The sequence below is a fragment of the Musa acuminata genome, chromosome BXJ2-9, assembly GCF_036884655.1.
Source record: "Musa acuminata AAA Group cultivar baxijiao chromosome BXJ2-9, Cavendish_Baxijiao_AAA, whole genome shotgun sequence".
Taxonomy (NCBI): domain Eukaryota; kingdom Viridiplantae; phylum Streptophyta; class Magnoliopsida; order Zingiberales; family Musaceae; genus Musa; species Musa acuminata.
In genome coordinates, this window is record NC_088346.1 from 20945383 (window position 1) to 20964348 (window position 18966).

General features: G+C 37.9%; 1 long non-coding RNA gene across 1 annotated transcript; it reads left to right on the plus strand.

Annotated features, from left to right (window-relative positions):
• Positions 1 to 10300: 10300 nt before the first annotated feature.
• On the plus strand, positions 10301 to 14546 carry LOC135623330 (uncharacterized). Its single transcript, XR_010491344.1, has 2 exons — positions 10301 to 12077; positions 14244 to 14546. It is a non-coding gene; the product is annotated as an uncharacterized LOC135623330 (long non-coding RNA).
• Positions 14547 to 18966: the final 4420 nt, after the last annotated feature.

Below are 18966 nucleotides of genomic sequence, written 5' to 3' on the forward strand. Positions count from 1 at the left end.
GAAAAGGAGTCCAACACCGAGCAAGTTGCTCATTACGCCCTAATGGCCATCGGAGAAGAGGTAACAAATTTAATTGATACAGATTTACCTTATCATGAATTATTAAATGCTTTCCATGAGTTATTTGATGAATGTAAGACAATTAGTAAAAAATACAAATTGCTAAAAAAGCAGCATGATAGTCTCTCTTGTGATATCGATAAATTAAAAACTGAATATCATGACAGTTTAGCTCCATGTATAAAATGCCATGATCTAAAATCTCTCCAAAAGGAGAACTTGCTACTTAAGGACACCTTGAAGAAATTCGAGGTTGGTAGCAAATCTTTGAACATGATCCTTACAAATAAGGGTCACGTTCCTAAAAGAAGTGGAATCGGATTTGTGAAAAGTCCTCACCAAAATCCAACCACCTTCATTAAAGGCCCCGTCTTACATGTTCGGCACCAAAGCAATTACAACTTTTGTTGCAAATATGGACATAAAACTTATAAATGTCCATTCAAGAAAATTAGTCCGAACAAACTAATTTGGGTTCCTAAAGGAACCATGATCAATTCTATGCAATATGATGAACAAGTTAAATCAGTTTTTAAGGCACCCAAAAGAAAATGGTTACCTAAAAATAATCCCTTCTTGTAGAAACATACACCATCACAAGTTAGGAGCAAGAGATGGTATCTAGATAGTGGATGCTCAAGACATATGACTGGAGATCCATCTTATTTCTCTATGCTCACTAGCAAAGAAGAAGGGTACGTCACCTTAGGAGACAACAACCAAGGCAAAATCATTGGCAAGAGAACTATAGGTAACAAATTAAAATTTTCTATTGATGATGTCTTACTAGTTGATGGATTGAAACATAATCTCTTGAGTGTTAGTCAATTATGCAATAAAGGTTATATCATTAGATTTGAATCAAATGTGTGTATTATAGAAAAACCAAACCATAACATAACTATGATTGCATTAAAACAAAATAATGTCTACACCATCAACTTTGATGAACTATGTAATGAAATGTGCTTCTCCACTTTAAATGATGATGTTTGGCTTTGGCATAGGAGACTAGGCCATGCAAGCATGAAACTAATATCTAAGATCTCATCTAGAGAATTAGTGCGAGGAATTCTAATTATAAAGTTTAGTAAGGACAAAGTATGCGATGCATGTCAACTAGGTAAACAAATAAAAACTAGTTAACCAAAAACTCAAATTAGCACCACTAGACCATTACAATTGATTTATTTGGACTTATTTGGACCAATTGACACGACAAGTCTAGGGGGAAGCAAATATGCGTTTATAATTGTGGATGACTATACTAGATATACTTGGACTTATTTCTTAGCTCACAAAAGTGATTGTTTCAAGTGTTTCTCTAAATTTTGTAAACTCACTCAAAACGAAAAAGGTTTCATGATTTCATCAATTCGGAGTGATCACGGTGGCGAATTTCAAAACCGTGACTTTCAAAATTTTTGTGAAGTTAATGGATACAATCACAAATTCTCCACTCCGAGGAATCTCCAACAAAATGGAGTAGTTGAAAGAAAAAATAGAAACCTACAAGAAATGGCAAGAACTATGTTAAATGAACATAGTTTACCTAAGTATTTTTGGGCCGAAGTCGTAAATACGGCTAGCTACATCATGAATAGAGTCCTAATAAGACCATCCCTATCAAAAACTCCCTATGAATTATGGAATAATAAAAAACCAAATATTTCCTATTTTAAAGTTTTCGGTTGTAAATGCTTTATTTTGAATGAAAGGGATGCCTTAGGAAAATTTGATGCTAAATCCGATGAAGGCATCTTTCTTGGTTACTATTCCGTTTCTAAGGCTTTTCGAGTTTTTAACAAAAGAACCTTAGTAATAGAATAGTCTATTCATGTAGTTTTTAATGAAATTTCTAATTTAAAGAAAAATTATTTTGATGATGATCTTGGTTTTGATAATTTGAATTTAAATGAACCCCCTCCTCAAAATAGCAACTTGGATGCACCTTCTTCCGAAATTTTCTTACCCAAGGAATGAAAGTATATAGATGCTCATCCAAAGGAGCTAATTATAGGAGATACATCAAAAGAGGTTCAAACTCGTTCCTCTTTCAAGAATTTTTGTGCTAACGTCGCCTTCCTTTCTCAAATCGAACCTAAATGCACTGAGGAGGCCATAAAAGATGATTTTTGGGCTATTGCAATACAAGAGGAATTGAATCAATTTGAGAGGAATAAGGTATGGAAGCTTGTTCCTAGACCTAGTGACCATTTAGTCATTGGTACTAAATGGGTCTTTAGAAACAAGCAAGACGAAAATGGTATCGTGGTTAGAAACAAGGCTAGATTAGTGGCCAAAGGTTTCAACCAAGAAGAAGGTATCGATTACGAAGAAACCTTCACTCCCATGGCTCGATTAGAAGCCATAAGGATGCTCCTTTCCTATGCTAGTAGTAATAATTTTAAACTATTTCAAATGGATGTCAAAAGTGCTTTCTTGAATGATTTTATTTCCGAAGAAGTATATGTTGAACAACCTCCCGGATTTGAAAATTCTCTTCTTCCTAACCATATATTCAAATTGACTAAGGCTCTCTATGGCTTGAAACAAGCTCCTAGAGCTTGGTTTGAAAGACTTAGTTCATTTCTTATTTTAAATAATTTTAACAAAGGCAAGGTTGATACTATATTGTTTATCAAACATTTTGAAAATAATTTTCTTATTGTGCAAATTTATGTTGATGATATTATTTTTGGCTCTTCGGATGAATCACTATGTGAATCATTTGCCAAATGTATGAGTCATGAATTTGAAATAAGTTTAATGGGTGAATTAACTTTCTTTTTAGATTACAAATCAAACAACTTAGTGATGGTATATTTCTTAACCAATCTAAATATACATTAGAATTGTTAAAACGATTTAACTTGGATAATTCAAAAGCAATAAACACTCCTATGAGTACTTCGACTAAGTTAGATATGGATGAAAATAGTAAAAATTTTGATAAAAAAACATATAGGGGAATGATAGGTAGTCTACTCTACCTCACCGCGACTAGACCGGATATTATGTTTAGTGTAGGACTTTGTGATAGGTTTCAATCAAATCCTAAATTATCTCATCTTAAAAGTGTTAAAAGAATATTTAGGTATCTTAAAGGAACTCCAAATCTAGGATTATGGTATCCAAAATCTGAAAAATTCGATTTAATAGCTTATGCAGATGCCGATTTTGGCGGATACATGATAGATAGAAAAAGTACATCCGGAACATGCCAATTTTTAAGACATGCACTTGTTTCTTGGACTTCCAAGAAACAAAATTTAGTTGCACTATCTACGGCGGAAGCCAAATACATTGCTGCAAGTGCATGCTGTGCACAAGTTGTTTGGATGAAAAATACATTAGAAGACTATAGAATTCACTTTAAAAACATTCCCATAAAATGTGATAATACTAGTGCCATATGTCTTACTAAAAATCTAATTCAACACTCTAGAACTAAGCACATCGACGTTAGGCATCATTTCATACGTGATCATATCCTTAACAATAATGTTGTTCTAGAATTCATTGACACAAAGCATCAATTAGCAGATATATTTACAAAAGCTTTGAATGAAGACCAATTTGAATTCATTAGAAGGGAACTAGGTATGTTAAATTGTCGCTAAGAATAAACTTGTTTGAATGGATTTTTCGTAAAGTTTTTCATCCTCTCTCCGTTCCTCGGTGAATTTGATCCTTCTCTTTTGATTCTAAATGAAACGTTAAATTACCTTATCCTATCTTGAGTCAAACACCGCTCCCATCTAATCAAGAATGATTTTATGATATTTTGTGAATCTCGAAATTGATTTTGATGGCTTGATTATGAGTTTCAAGTTGACGATTTGAATTTTAAAGAGCCTGTATTCGAGTTATTGGAGTTAGTACTGTTAGGATCGGAGTGGCACTAAGAGGGGGGGGGGTGAATTAGTGCAGTGGATTAAAACGTTGATTTCGACAAATTTTTCGTACGATAAGAACGGAACTTGAAAAGCTTAACTTGAAAGCGTATTCTTAAAGTTGCACAGCAAAGGTAATGATGAAACAAAGCAAGTAAGAAGATTTGCAGTAATGTAAATGACAATAAGAAATGCAAACCAGAGATTACGCCGTTTTTAAAGTGGTTCGGTCAAGTGACCTACATCCACTTGCGAGGCCCCTCTTCGATGAGGCTTCCACCTTCCACTAGCAAATCTCTTGAAAGTGAAGGGTGAATACCCCTCTTACAACTTTTACAAGCGGTTCACTCTCTTACAGATTTTCAACAAGAAAGAAGGAGGTGAACACTAGCAAATTAAAAACAAGACAAGCTAACACTTTTCTAAGGCTTTTCTCTCAAACACTTGCTGCTCAAAAAGTTGTACTCTCAGCTGAGATTTGAGGGGTATTTATAGGCCTCAAGAGGATTCAAATTTGGGCTTCAAAATTTGAATTCTCTTTGGGTTCCCGCTGTTGGAGGTGCCACCGCCCAGCCAAGAGGTGTCACCGCCCAGCTCTCGGGTGTTGGGCGGTGCCACCGCCCAGCTAGGCGGTGCCACCGCCTACAGTGTTTTCAGCCCGACTACAGTGTTTTCAGCCACTAGTTGGGCTTCAATCTTGGCTCTCTAGTTCGCTGGTTTAGCTTAATTTTTAGCCTAAACCAACTCTGACTTTGGGCCCAGTTGGCCCCTAACCAGGATATAGGATTATCTCTTAATCCTAATCCTAATTACAAGTGGACTACATAACCAAAACACATCCTAAGTAAATTTTCAACCGCGAACGTCGAGTCTTGTTCTGGCGAGCTTTCCGACGAACTTTCTGCTGACGGGCTTCTAGCAAGCTCCCGAACTTGTGATGACTTTAATGAGTAGCCGAGCCTTCTCGGTGATCTCCGTGAACCTCCGACGATCTCTTCGGCGAACTTCCGAAAATTCCGACAAGTTCCCGATTTCTTCTCGGTTGGTTCTGGCAGCATCTCCGACGATTCTTCGGACTCTTAAACGTCCATCGAACTTGACTCCGATATTCTCGCTTTGTGTTTTTTGGTTATCGTAGTTAATCCTGCACACACAAGCAAACACTCTACTCCGATCTAGACAATTATTATAACGCAAATTGACATTCTGTTGCCCGGCACGTCATTGGTTGGCGCTTCATCCGATTCTTCGGTGCATCGTCCTCTCTTGCGGCTTGTTGCCCAATCGGCGGTTGACCTCCGCAACCCCGATATCCTTGGCCCAATTTCGCTCTCCTTGGCCCGATGCCCGACGCCCGAAGCCTTCTGCCATCCAATATCCTGACGTGATCTCCTCCGACGCAACGTCAATTCCTCCTGCGTTAATTGTCTAATCCTGATCGAGTAGACCTGTATCACTCAAAATATAGTCAAACATTTAAACACAATCAATTAGTTTCATCATCAAAATCCGAGATTTAACAATCTCCCCCTTTTTGATGATGACAACTAATTGATGACTAACGGAGTTAACCTTAACTCCCCGGAGTTTAACTAAACTCCCCCTATCAATATGCCATTGATAGAACACTTGGATTATCCCAAATCCAAGTAACATTCATCACATGTTATGAAAAACATTTAAACTATCATGCAAATATAAAATATTTAATTCAATGAATGAAGTCATCAATATACTTCTCCCCCTATGTCATCAACAAAAAGGAGAAGTAGCTCTAGCTATTTTAAAAGATATGCAAGTTTTTGCAACATAAAGCGAGATTTTCATCACAACATATAAGCACAAAAGTATAGCAAGATTCTTAAGTTCAATCATGGCAATTCAACACTTGCTTCTTGTGCACGATTGCACTTTGCTTTTCTTTGCAATGTGCATGATAGTATTTCTTTGTAATATTCAAAATAGCAAATTGTACATCATGCTAGCTAGCATATTAAAGATGTTCAAGACAGTAAGTTTTTCTTCTCTTTTGAGAAGTGTTATTTTTGCTTCCTTTACAAAGTGCAAGCTAGCAAAGTATTTGAAAAAGTGAGCAAGTTTTGTAACATACAAGCTAGTAAAAATGTCAAAAGCAAATACAAGATAGCTTTCTTGTTGAAGTGTGTAAGCTATCGATTCTTACTTCCTATTGCAATGTGCAGGTTGCAAGTCTTGCTTCCTGAGATGGGCAAGATAATGATGTTCAAGAAGACAACTTTTGCTTCTTGAAATAAGCAAGTTAGCAATCTTTGCTACTTAAGATAGGCAAGCAAGCAATCAAGTTTTTGCATCTTCTTGACTTATGCAAGCAAGCTATCTCCCCCTTTGTCATTGTCAAAAAGAAGGGAAGACCCATTACATCAATTATGACAAAGGTAAGTATCAATCTTAATTGTGCATCATCATATTTTCAAATTAGAATATGCACATTTTCAAAAACCTTATATTCATTCATGCATGATATTGAATAAATCGATCAACATTATAAGGATATCATACATGATACTAAAATTTTTAACTATTTGTCAACATTTTGATCATGATACCAAATATTCATCATTTAGAGTATTCATGATACAAAACATTAAATCAATATTTATAATACATCATTTTAGCGACAACTCATAGTATTTTAAATCATGATTTACATCATATGTAATACATCACATCATAATTAGAAAGCACAAGTATTGCATATATCATTGCAAATCATAAATGTTTCATATCATGATGGTATCAATTTGTCAAATTATATCCTACCAAAAACTTATCCCCATTTGTATTTCATGCATAATTTCACTTCATCACATTAGGAGTATCAAGAGGAATTAATTGGGTGATGAGATTAATATTTCACGAATACATGGAATTGTATAAAAAATCATATCATAAGTGTTTCATACATTCATATCATCACATGAAGGAATATAAACAAAAATTAGTGATGAGATCTTACTTCATGAATACAATAAAATTCATATAGCATATCATGGTTTATTAGAATTAGTCTTCCTTTTGATGAATAGCAAAAAGAGTGGTAGGAGAGCAAGATCTCAATTCATGCATATCAAATATTCAATCATCAAAATCATGAACCATCTAGAAAATTCTCCTCTTTAAATATTCAAAGAGAGAATCATGATGAACATTCTTGGTTTACATAAAGTTTCAAAACATAATTGTCAAGATTATGAATACTAAAAGACTATGAAACATTTCGACAAATCTCCTTTTAAATAGAAAAGAAAATGTTGATTCATAAAGGATTTCATGTTATGAATTTCAAGAGATCAAGATCATGATTTCAATAAAAAATTATTTAAATTTAAATCATCAAAATCATTATCAAAATCCAAGAGATTCACAAAGATGATACAAATGGATTCATCAAAATCAATAAGATTGAGCAAAATAATTTTCAAGAATGTTATCCTCTTTTCGATTATTTCAAAACATATGATTTTGTTTCATTTATACCAAATAAAAACATTTATCATGTTTAAAACCGAAAGAGTAAGATTTATTACAACAAAAATCAATAAGGTACTTTCATTATGGTAAAAATCAATGATCCATAAATCGTAAAAGATTCATCATCCATAATTTCGAAATTTATTAAGCATGATCATTAAGCATAACACTAAAACATGGTTTCAAAATGTTTAATATTTTCATGCATATCAAATATTTTCAAATTCGAACATGCAAAATTTCAAAACTATATCTTCCATTTTTCATAAATAACTCAATCATCATTATGAGCATATTGTACATGATATTCAAGTCATAAATTATCAAGATGTCAAATAGAGTAGGTTAATTTGAATGTATCATTTTTAGTGAATACCAAGAAGAATCACATCATGAAAGAATTTTGATTCATGGAAAAATTTCATGTATCGAATATCGAGAAATCAAGATGAAAATATATATGTAAAAATATTACAAGTTGTATTCAAGAGAAAAATCATCATTTGTTTACAACTCATTCAATTTTGTCAAATCAATATCATGATTTTGATATAACTCATTTCTAATTCAAATCATCAAACCAAAATCATTTTCAAGGGATTCATATAAATCAACAAGATAGAGAAAAATAATTTTCAAGAACAATGCTTTTCTCTTTTTAGTTATTTAAATTCATGTCATTTATGCTAGATAAAAAAGTGCATCAACATTTAGGATCGAAAAATGAATTTTATCATAAAAACCATCAAGACCAATAAATCATAAAAATCATCATGTATAACTTTACAATCTCATGCATAAAATCATCAAATCATAGCATCAAAACTTTCAATGATTTCATTACAACATCAAGTAAGGTTTTATTGAACATAATTTTGAATGATTCTTATAGATATTTAAAATTTCTTTAGTTTTACTTTATATGATTGACTTTATATTAGCATGCTTCAAATTTTTGTTCTTATGTCAAAACTATACATCATGTTTGAAAACCAAAGATAAGGTTCATAAAAAATCATCAAGCCTTCCATTCAAAAGTCATGCATCGTCATTGAAAATCAATATGGAAATCGTCAAAATACAAATTCTTGCTTCTCAAGCACATATATAAGATTAATCTTACTAGGTGTATAAGCATTAGATTTATATTTAACATTTTACTGCATTAACATAACACATGCAATTTTCAAGAAAATTAATCCTAAACTAAATTAAAAATAACTCAAGAAAGTATTATGTAATTTCGAAATAAATTAGTGGGATTTTGATTACCTCATTGTTGTAAGAGGGTGAGGCATAGTTTGCCACCTCGCCTTTCTTGATTTTCTCCTCGTCTTCGGAAGAGCTCAATTCATCCCAACTTTTGTTCTTCTTGCGTTCAAAGCAAGTAGTTCCATTCTTTTTGCTTTTTAATTTTTGTTTCATTTGTAGTTTAAGTTCACCATCACTTGAGCTTATGCTCGAGTGGTCTTCATGTGTTCTATGTCCCAAATCCTTCCTATCATTTGGAAGGTTGTTCTCGAGTTTCTTTTTTGTCACATTGTTCATTTCGTAGGTCATTAGAGACCCAATAAGTTCTTCGAGAGGGAATGTTTTAAGGTCCTTGGCCTCTTGAATGGCCGTAACTTTTGGATCCCAACTTTTTGGAAGGGATCTTAAGATTTTAGTGACTAGTTCAAAATTAGAAAAACTTTTACCAAGAGCTTTGAGTCCATTGATGACATCCGTGAACCGGGTGTACATGTCTCCGATGGACTCACTTGGTTTCATCCGGAAAAGTTCGTAAGAATGCACAAGAATATTGATTTTGGACTCTTTCACTCGGCTAGTGCCTTCATGAGTGACCTCTAGAGTTCTCCAAATATCAAAAGCCGAGTCACACATCGAAACGCGATTAAATTCACTTTTGTCAAGTGCACAATATAAGGCATTCATAGCCTTTGCATTTAAAGAAAACATCTTCTTCTCCAAATCATTCCAATGGTTCATTGGGAGAGAAGACATTTCAAATCCATTTTCGACCATGTCCCATAAATTCAAATCCAAAGAAAGTAAGAAAACTCTCATTCGAGTTTTCCAACAAGTGTAGTCCGTCCCATTGAAAAAGGGAGGACGAATGAGAGAGTGACCCTCTTGAAAGCCATAAAGAGCCATTTCTATTTGGGTGTTAAACCAAAGTAGAAAACCGTGGCTCTGATACCAATTGTTAGGATCGGAGTGGCACTAAGGGGGGGGGTGAATTAGTGCAGCGGATTAAAACGTTGATTTCGACAAATTTTTCGTACGATAAGAACGGAACTTGAAAAGCTTAACTTGAAAGCGTATTCTTAAAGTTGCACAGCAAAGGTAATGATGAAACAAAGCAAGTAAGAAGATTTGCAGTAATGTAAATGACAATAAGAAATGCAAACCAGAGATTACGCCGTTTTTAAAGTGGTTCGGTCAAGTGACCTACATCCACTTGCGAGGCCCCTCTTCGATGAGGCTTCCACCTTCCACTAGCAAATCTCTTGAAAGTGAAGGGTGAATACCCCTCTTACAACTTTTACAAGCGGTTCACTCTCTTACAGATTTTCAACAAGAAAGAAGGAGGTGAACACTAGCAAATTAAAAACAAGACAAGCTAACACTTTTCTAAGGCTTTTCTCTCAAACACTTGCTGCTCAAAAAGTTGTACTCTCAGCTGAGATTTGAGGGGTATTTATAGGCCTCAAGAGGATTCAAATTTGGGCTTCAAAATTTGAATTCTCTTTGGGTTCCCGCTGTTGGAGGTGCCACCGCCCAGCCAAGCGGTGCCACCGCCCAGGGCTCGGGTGCTGGGCGGTGCCACCGCCCTGTAATATCCCTCGCTTTTAAAAATTATTAATAAAGATTTATATGTAAATTGGAGGACCTATATGTAAATATAGAAATTACAAGGACTAAACTGCTAAGTTACAAAAAAAAAAGAAAAAAAAAAGGAAAAACCGAAAATTCGGTATTATCCCACCGCCTCCCACGCACTCTGTTTCTTCCAGAAACAGAGAGAGCGGTGGGGCGTGAGGAGAAGAAGGAGAGTGGTAGAAGAAGAGAGGAAGAAGAGGGAGAAGAGAAGAAGAAGAAGAAGAAGAAGAAGAAGAGGGAAAAGAAGAGAGGAGGAAGAAGAGGGAGTAGAGAAGAAGAAGAAGGAGAAGAAGAAGAAGAGGAGGTGGCTGCAGCGAGGGCTGCAGCGAGAAGCTGTGGGGCGTGGGGAGAAGAAGAGAGGAAGAAGAGGGAGAAGAGAAGAAGAAGAAGAAGAAGAAGAGAAGAGGATAGCTGCGGCAAGGCTGCAGCGAGGAGGTGTGGGGTTGGGGAGGAAAAGGGAAGAGGAGAAGAAGAGGGAAAAGAGAGGGAAGAGGGAGAGGAGCGAGAGGTGGCAGCAGCTAGGGCTGCAGCACCTCTGTTTCCTGAAGGTGGAAACAGAGGAGAGGTGTGGGGCGTTCGAAGAGGAGAAGAAGAAGAAGAGGAAGAGAAGAGGAAGAGGAAGCAGGGGAAGAGGTTGTGATACCTCTGTTTCCTGCAGAGGAAACAGAGGAGAGGGTGTGGGTGACGTCGGGGAGAAGAAGGGGAGGAAGGAGAAGAAGAGAAGAAGAAGAAAGGAAGGAAAAGGAAGAGGAGAAGGGAAGAAAGTAGCTGCGGCTGCGGTTGTGGCAGCTGCAGCTGTGGCAGGGAAAGAAGAAGAGAAAGGAAGAAGGGGAGGAGAGGAAGAAGAGTAGGGGCTGCGGCTGCGGCGATGGCAGCTGCAGTTGGAAGAGAAGAAGGAGAGGAAGATGAGCAGGGGAGGAAGAAAAGGCTGTGGCCGTGGCTGAGGCTGCGACTGCAGCATGCAGCTGGGAAAGAAGAGAAGGAAAGGAAGAAGAAGAGAAAGGAAGAAGGGAAGGAGAGGAAGAAGAGAAGGGGCTGCGGCTGCGGCGATGGCAGCTGCAGTTGGAAGAGAAGAAGGAGAGGAAGATGAGCAGGGGAGGAAGAAAAGGCTGTGGCCGTGGCTGAGGCTGCGACTGCAGCATGCAGCTGGGAAAGAAGAGAAGGAAAGGAAGAAGAAGAGAAAGGAAGAAGGGAAGGAGAGGAAGAAGAGAAGGGGCTACGGCTGCGGCGATAGCAGCTGCAGTTGGAAGAGAAGAAGGAGAGGAAGATGAGCAGGGGAGGAAGAAGAGGCTGCGAGTGTGGTGGCTGCGGCCGTGGCTGCGACTCCGGCTGCGGCTGCAACGTTGGCTGCGGTAGCTGCGGCAGCGGTGGTGGCTGCAGTAGCTGCAGTAGCTGCTTTTGGGAAAGAGAAAGAGTAGGAACGAGAGAAGGGAAGAAGGAAATAGTGCAGTGGAAGGGGGCTGCGGTTGTGACCGCAGTTGCGGTCGTGGCTGCGATTGTGGCAGCGGCAGCGACGACGGCTGTGGCAGCTGTGTTTGGGAAAGAAAAAAAGAAGGAATGAGAGTAAGAGAGAGCAGGTGACTGTGCCTCGATGTTCGACACGTGATGTAGTTGCGAAGAAAGGAAGAAAACGGGAGCACAAAACGAAACAGAGAGAGGACACGGACAAAAAGTAGAAGGATTTGGGCTGGCACCTTCTTTGGATCTTCGGATCGAAATCATTGAAAGGCAAGTTTCCCGCTTGTTTCAATCCTTTCTATTGCAAGTTCCCTGTTCGTTTCTCCTATAATTGCTTTGATATGCCTTATTGCAAGTTCCCTGATCGTTTTTCCTATAATTGCTCTTATATGTCTTATTGCAAGTATCCTGATCTTTCTCCACTGCCATTTTTATCTCTACATTTGCTTTGATTATGAGGAACTTTGAATTGTACTAGCATTGCATTTGTTATATCTCCTGTTTACATGTAACGATTCGAATCTGTGCAACTTTTGAGATTCTGATCTTTTGATACCGAACTGCCTATAAGACTTTGTGGTAACTCTGATTTGTTCAAAAACTGATTTCATTGGAAACTAGACTCGTAGACCTTTCTTTGATATATGGATTGAAAGATCTGAAATCCAAACACCTGCCCAGTTATCTGTTGAATCTGACATTATGAATTCTGCCAACAGAGATTTTGTTCTATGACTCTTGCTTACCAAATTATTTGTAACTCTCTCTGTTGGACAGTTCAATTCATATGAAGCCTGTCTTATCTGAAAGTATTATCCAATGATTATTTCTGAGTAAATTGGAGCACGATTGATAGTTTGAATCATTTGTTCAATGTGCCTTCTGTATTCTGTCAGAAATCGAGCTTTGGTCGATTTCTCATATTCTGGTTTCATTCCTTTGGAAATTGATATCCTTTAGCCTTCTTATTCAATTGAGCTTTATATTACTACTTTGAATTCTTGTATGCTCTTGTCCTTAAAATTATTGCATTCTTGAAAATTGTTGTGTAACGTTTATGCTATATCGTATTGACTCATATAGGCACATGTATATCCTATTGTTCCGCATTTGCTTTCGATATGTGCCTATTCCAGTTTCATTCCTTTGGACATTGAATTCATCAAACCTTCTTATTTGAATTGAGCTAACTATAATTGGATTCCCTGTACACTCTTGCTTTCAATTCTTTCCCTAAAATGAATATTTTGTGAGAGATTTGTTCCTTGCATCACATTGTTTTTGAAAAGGCACATGTACGTTTGGTTGTTCCGCGTGTGCTTCCGTTATATGCTGCAATTTGTTGAAACTGCCTTCTTGTACTCTGGTGTGTGGGATTGTCTGGACCTTTGCCAGAAATGGTAAAGGGTATGCGCTGATTTGCCCGCTATGTGGGGTCCCGCTACGTGGGATATTCTGGTATGCGCTTATTTGCCCGCTATGTGGGGTCCCGCTATGTGGGATATTGCTTAGAGCATGCGATGCTCTGCCGGCCCCCTTTGACTTCACCTAGACGTGGGTGGATGGAGCTCCCAGACGTGGGAGACTTTTGTCAGGTGGTCATTCAGAAATGGATGAATCACATTCTGACTGAGATCCCACTACACCTTCTGTATGTTTGATATGATATCCAGAGCTTTGGTTATGTGTTTCTGTACATGCTTTGGATAAGATTGATATGTTTGCAACGTCAAAGACGACGTTTGAGCTTCTGTACGATATTTGTTTTCGATATGCTCTGAAATGCTTCATTCACTGATGATATGCTTCGAAATGTTCCATATGCCGTTGATATGCTCCGGAACATTTCATATGCCATTGATATGCTCCAATTACTCTGTGCTCCATTTGCTATGAACTGATATGTTCTGAAATGTCCTATCTGCCATTGATATGTTCCAATTACTCTGTGCTCTATTTGCTATGAACTGATAAGTTCTGAAATGTCCTATCTGCCATTGATATGTTCCAATTACTCTGTGCTTCATTTGCTATGAACTGATATGTTCTGAAATGTCCTATCTGCCATTGATATGTTCCAATTACTCTGTGCTCCATTTGCTATGAACTGATATGTTCTGAAATGTCCTATCTGCCATTGATATGTTCCAATTACTCTGTGCTCCATTTGCTATGAACTGATATGTTCTGAAATGTCCTATCTGCCATTGATATGTTCCAATTACTCTATGCCCCATTCGTTATGGATCAAATATGTTTTTGAATAACATGATACGTATGATCTGGTATCTATTGAGATGGTATCCTTGAGAATTCTTGTATTCTGCCTTGCATTATGATACCTTACTCGTTTGAAACCGTTCCTTTTGTTCTGAATATGCTTTGTCACTTGCTGAGCCGTTTTTGGCTCACTCCGTTGTTATATAAATCTTTCAGGTCAGCTTGTCACTCTTCGAGATGTTTGATTTGGGCTGAGGCAGTGGATAGCTATTCAGAATAATGGGCAAGTTTGGTTGGTTATTACGATATTGTTGTATAAGTATGTCTTGTATGTAATGAAATGTTGTCGATGAACCGAAATGGATATACTGTATCAAAGCGTTAGGAGATCTCTCTTATTTGGAATTTTAGAATGTTAAGTCTAATTTATGGTGATATGAACTTGTGGTGAATAGTTGGAGTTCTGATTGTATAATTTATTTAGCTTGTGGATTTATAAATGTTGTTCATGTTTGTCAAGTTGGCTTGGGTCGCCATAAATGTGAATTATCGAGTGATGTGATATATGATTATAAACTGCACAGGTTTTATGGATGTGAATATGAATAGAATGTTTTCAGTGTCCTCAAACGTTAGTTTGGATCCTGGATTGGTCTGTGACGAAAATTTTAAAAATCATGGATATTTTGAGGGGCGTGACACGCCCAGCCAGGAGGTGTCACCGCCCAGCTCTCGGGTGTTGGGCGGTGCCACCGCCCAGCTAGGCGGTGCCACCGCCTACAGTGTTTTCAGCCCGACTACAGTGTTTTCAGTCACTAGTTGGGCTTCAATCTTGGCTCTCTAGTTCGCTGGTTTAGCTTAATTTTTAGCCTAAACCAACTCTGACTTTGGGCCCAGTTGGCCCCTAACCAGGATATAGGATTATCTCTTAATCCTAATCCTAATTACAAGTGGACTACATAACCAAAACACATCCTAAGTAAATTTTCAACCGCGAACGTCGAGTCTTGTTCTGGCGAGCTTTCCGACGAACTTTCTGCTGACGGGCTTCTAGCAAGCTCCCGAACTTGTGATGACTTTAATGAGTAGCCGAGCCTTCTCGGTGATCTCCGTGAACCTCCGACGATCTCTTCGGCGAACTTCCGAAAATTCCGACAAGTTCCCGATTTCTTCTCGGTTGGTTCTGGCAGCATCTCCGATGATTCTTCGGACTCTTAAACGTCCATCGAACTTGACTCCGGTATTCTTGCTTTGTGTTTTCTGGTTATCGTAGTTAATCCTGCACACACAAGCAAACACTCTACTCCGATCTAGACAATTATTATAACGCAAATTGACATTCTGTTGCCCGGCACGTCATTGGTTGGCGCTTCATCCGATTCTTCGGTGCATCATCCTCTCTTGCGGCTTGTTGCCCAATCGGCGGTTGACCTCCGCAACCCCGATATCCTTGGCGCAATTTCGCTCTCCTTGGCCCGATGCCCGACGCCCGAAGCCTTCTGCCATCCAATATCCTGACGTGATCTCCTCCGACGCAACGTCAATTCCTCCTGCGTTAATTGTCTAATCCTGATCGAGTAGACCTGTATCACTCAAAATATAGTCAAACATTTAAACACAATCAATTAGTTTCATCATCAAAATCCGAGATTCTACAAGTACTTGAAATTTTTTTATCACAATCTCTTCTTTGTACACCTATAATTTTTGTTATTTAAATAAAGAAGAGATTTAATAAAATAGATGAATGTTGAATTTTCCTTTAAGATGAACTCTGCGTAGATATTTTAGCATACTTAATTTTGAATGATGAATTTTTGTATGATCAATGCTGAATTCCTGATGTTATAATCATAAATTATGTGATTCAAGTCTCATTCCCTTTTTGTTGATGACAAAGGGGGAGAAGTGATGACTAAGTGATGACTTATACCATTTCGATAGCATGACTTACTGAAAATGTCTTATGCACATCGATAACATGACTAATATGAATTACAAAAGCTTGTGTGATATGAATGTCTTATATGCCTTGCAAAATCTTTGAGAATATTGTAAGATTGATTGATCATATTGAAAGCATGCCTTACATTTATATCATGAAATTCATGTTGAAAATCTTTATCTCCTGTCGTAGTAAAAATTGTCACTTATCATTAGACTTGAAAATGATTTTCATCGAAGTTTCGTAGTTACTATTGCTTAATGAAAATAACGATAAGTTCTACGGTTAGAACTTATCGGTTTATGCTTGAATTCAATGGATGGAATTCAAGTGTTTTCATCTTCTCATAATATGGCATATAGATAGGGGGAGTTATGTTTAACTCCGTCATCAATTGATTGTCATCATAAAAAAGGGGGAGATTGTTGAATCTCGGATTTTGATGATAAAATCAATTGATGGGTTAATTGATCTAATCCATATTATTGAGTTAAGTGTGCATGATTAACTACGATAACCAGAAAACATAAAGCAAGAATACCGGAGTCAAGTTCGATGGACGTTTGAGAGTCCGAAGAATCGTCGGAGATGTTGCCTGAACCAACCGAGAAGAAATTGGGAACCTGTCAAAATTTTCGAAAGTTCGCCGAAGAGATCGTCGGAGGTTCGCGGAGATCACCAAGAAGGCTCGGCTACTCATTGAAGTCATCACAAGATTGGGAGCTTACTGGGAGTCCGTCGGAAGAAGTTTGTCGGAAAGCTCGCTGGAACAAGACTCAACGTTCGCGGTTGAAAACTTGCTTAGGATGTTTTTAGTTATGTAGTTCACTTGTAATTAGGATTAGGATTAAGAGATAATCCTATATCCTAGTTAGGGGCCAACTGGGCCCAAAATTAGACTTGGTTTGGGCTAAATTTAAAGCCTAACCAGTGAACCGAAGGGTTTGGCGGTGGCACCGCCAGACTGGGCGGTTGCACCGCTCAGCACCCGAGAGCTAGGCAGTGGCACCGCCTGGGCTGGGCGGTGGCACCATCCAGCACCCGAGAGCCAGGCGGTGGCACCGCTTAGCTAGGCGGTGGCACCGCTAGTCCACTATCAGTGTCAGACACTGACAGGCGGTGGCACCGCCACTGACAAGCGGTGGCACCGCTAGCATCGGGAACCAAAGAGAATTCAAATTTTGGAGCCGAAATTTAAATCCTCTTGAGGCCTATAAATACCCCTCAAATCTCAACTGAGATAACAACTTTTTGAGAAGCAATTGATTGAGAGAAAGGTCTTAGAAAAGTCTTAGCTAGTCTTGTTTTCAATTTGCTAGTGTTCACCTCCTTCTTTCTTGCTGAAAATCTGTAAGAGAGTGAACCACTAGTAAAAAGTTGTAAGAGGGGTATTTACCCTTTCCCTTCAAGAGATTTGCTAGTGGAAGATGGGAGCCTCATCGAAGAGGGGCCTCGCAAGTGGATGTAGGTCATTTCACCGAACTACTTTAAAATCGACGTAATCTCTGGTTTGCATTTCATTACTGCTATTTACATTACTGCAAACCTTCTTACTTGTTTTATTTTCTCATTACCTTTGCTGCACAACTTTGCGAATATGCTTTCAAGTTAAGCACTTCCAAGTTCGATTTTTATCGTACGAAAGATTTGTCAAAACTGACGTTTTAATCCGCTGCACTAATTCACCCCCCCCTCTTAGTGTCGCTTCGATCCTAACAAAGCGGTGGTACCGCCAGAGCTTAGTCTCTGAGTTCTGTCAGGTGGTGGTACCGCCCAGATTGAGTGGTAGTACCACCTAGTATCAGATGTCAAATAGTAGTATCACCCAGTAATGGCGATGGTACCGTCAGTACCTCGAAAATCCTAGATGAGATGATTTTTGACTCCATTTTTGAAAGTTATTGGGGCCTATAAATACTCCACCATTTTCAGCATGAAAAGACACCGAAGTGTGATTATAATTTTGAGTTATTTGAGTGTACAAGTGTTGTAAACAAGTGCTAGAGTTCTCCTCCTCCCTTTCTAAGTTTTGAGATCATTCAAGAGAGGTGTGAGACTTGTAAGGGTTCTCTTCTAAACCCATGAAAAGGAGAAAACACTGTAAAAGGTGGTTGGTCTTCACCTATTGAAGGAAGGCCTTTAGTGGACACCGGAGACCTCATTGGAGGAGGAATCTGATAGTGGATATAGGTCACATTGACCAAACCACTCTAAATCTAGTTTACATTTCATTTTGAGTAATTTTTTAAACTGTAAATCATTTCATAGCAAAGTGCTTCTTCTCCTCATCTTGCTTCCACTATACTTACGCTCTCTTATGTTTTAAAGTTACTATCTTTCTTAATCAATTTCCTTCGAATGTATGAAATATTTTCTGAAATCGTAAAATTTTTTTGCTGCACTAATTTACCCCCCCCCCCCCTCTTAGTGTCGCTCTTGATCCTAACAATTGGTATCAGAGCAAGGTTCACTCTTGCTTGGTTTAAAACCCAAGAGAGATGACATTTGCTGACAACTAAGAAGGTCATTCAATTACACGTCCGCACATGTTCAATGGGACGAATGACACATATTGGAAGACTAGAATGAAGATCTTCCTAATTTCAATAGATTTTGAGCTATGGAACGTTGTCAAAAATGATTTTCAAAAGTCTTCTCTTCCAATGAACGATTAGAATGAGTTGGAGAAGAAGACTTTCACTCTAAATGCTAAGGCTATGAATGCCTTGTTTTACGCATTAGATAAAAATGAGTTTAATCGAGTGTCGATTTGTGAAATGGCTTTTGATATTTGGCACACACTCGAAGTGACTTATGAAGGCACTAATAGAGTGAAGGAGTCAAAAATTAATCTCTCAGTGCATACTTATGAGTTATTTTGGATGAAACTGAGTGAGACCATTGGAGACATGCACACTCGATTTACGGATGTCGTCAATGGTCTAAAAGGACTTGGTAAAAGTTTCTTAGATTTTGAACTTGTTAATAAAATTT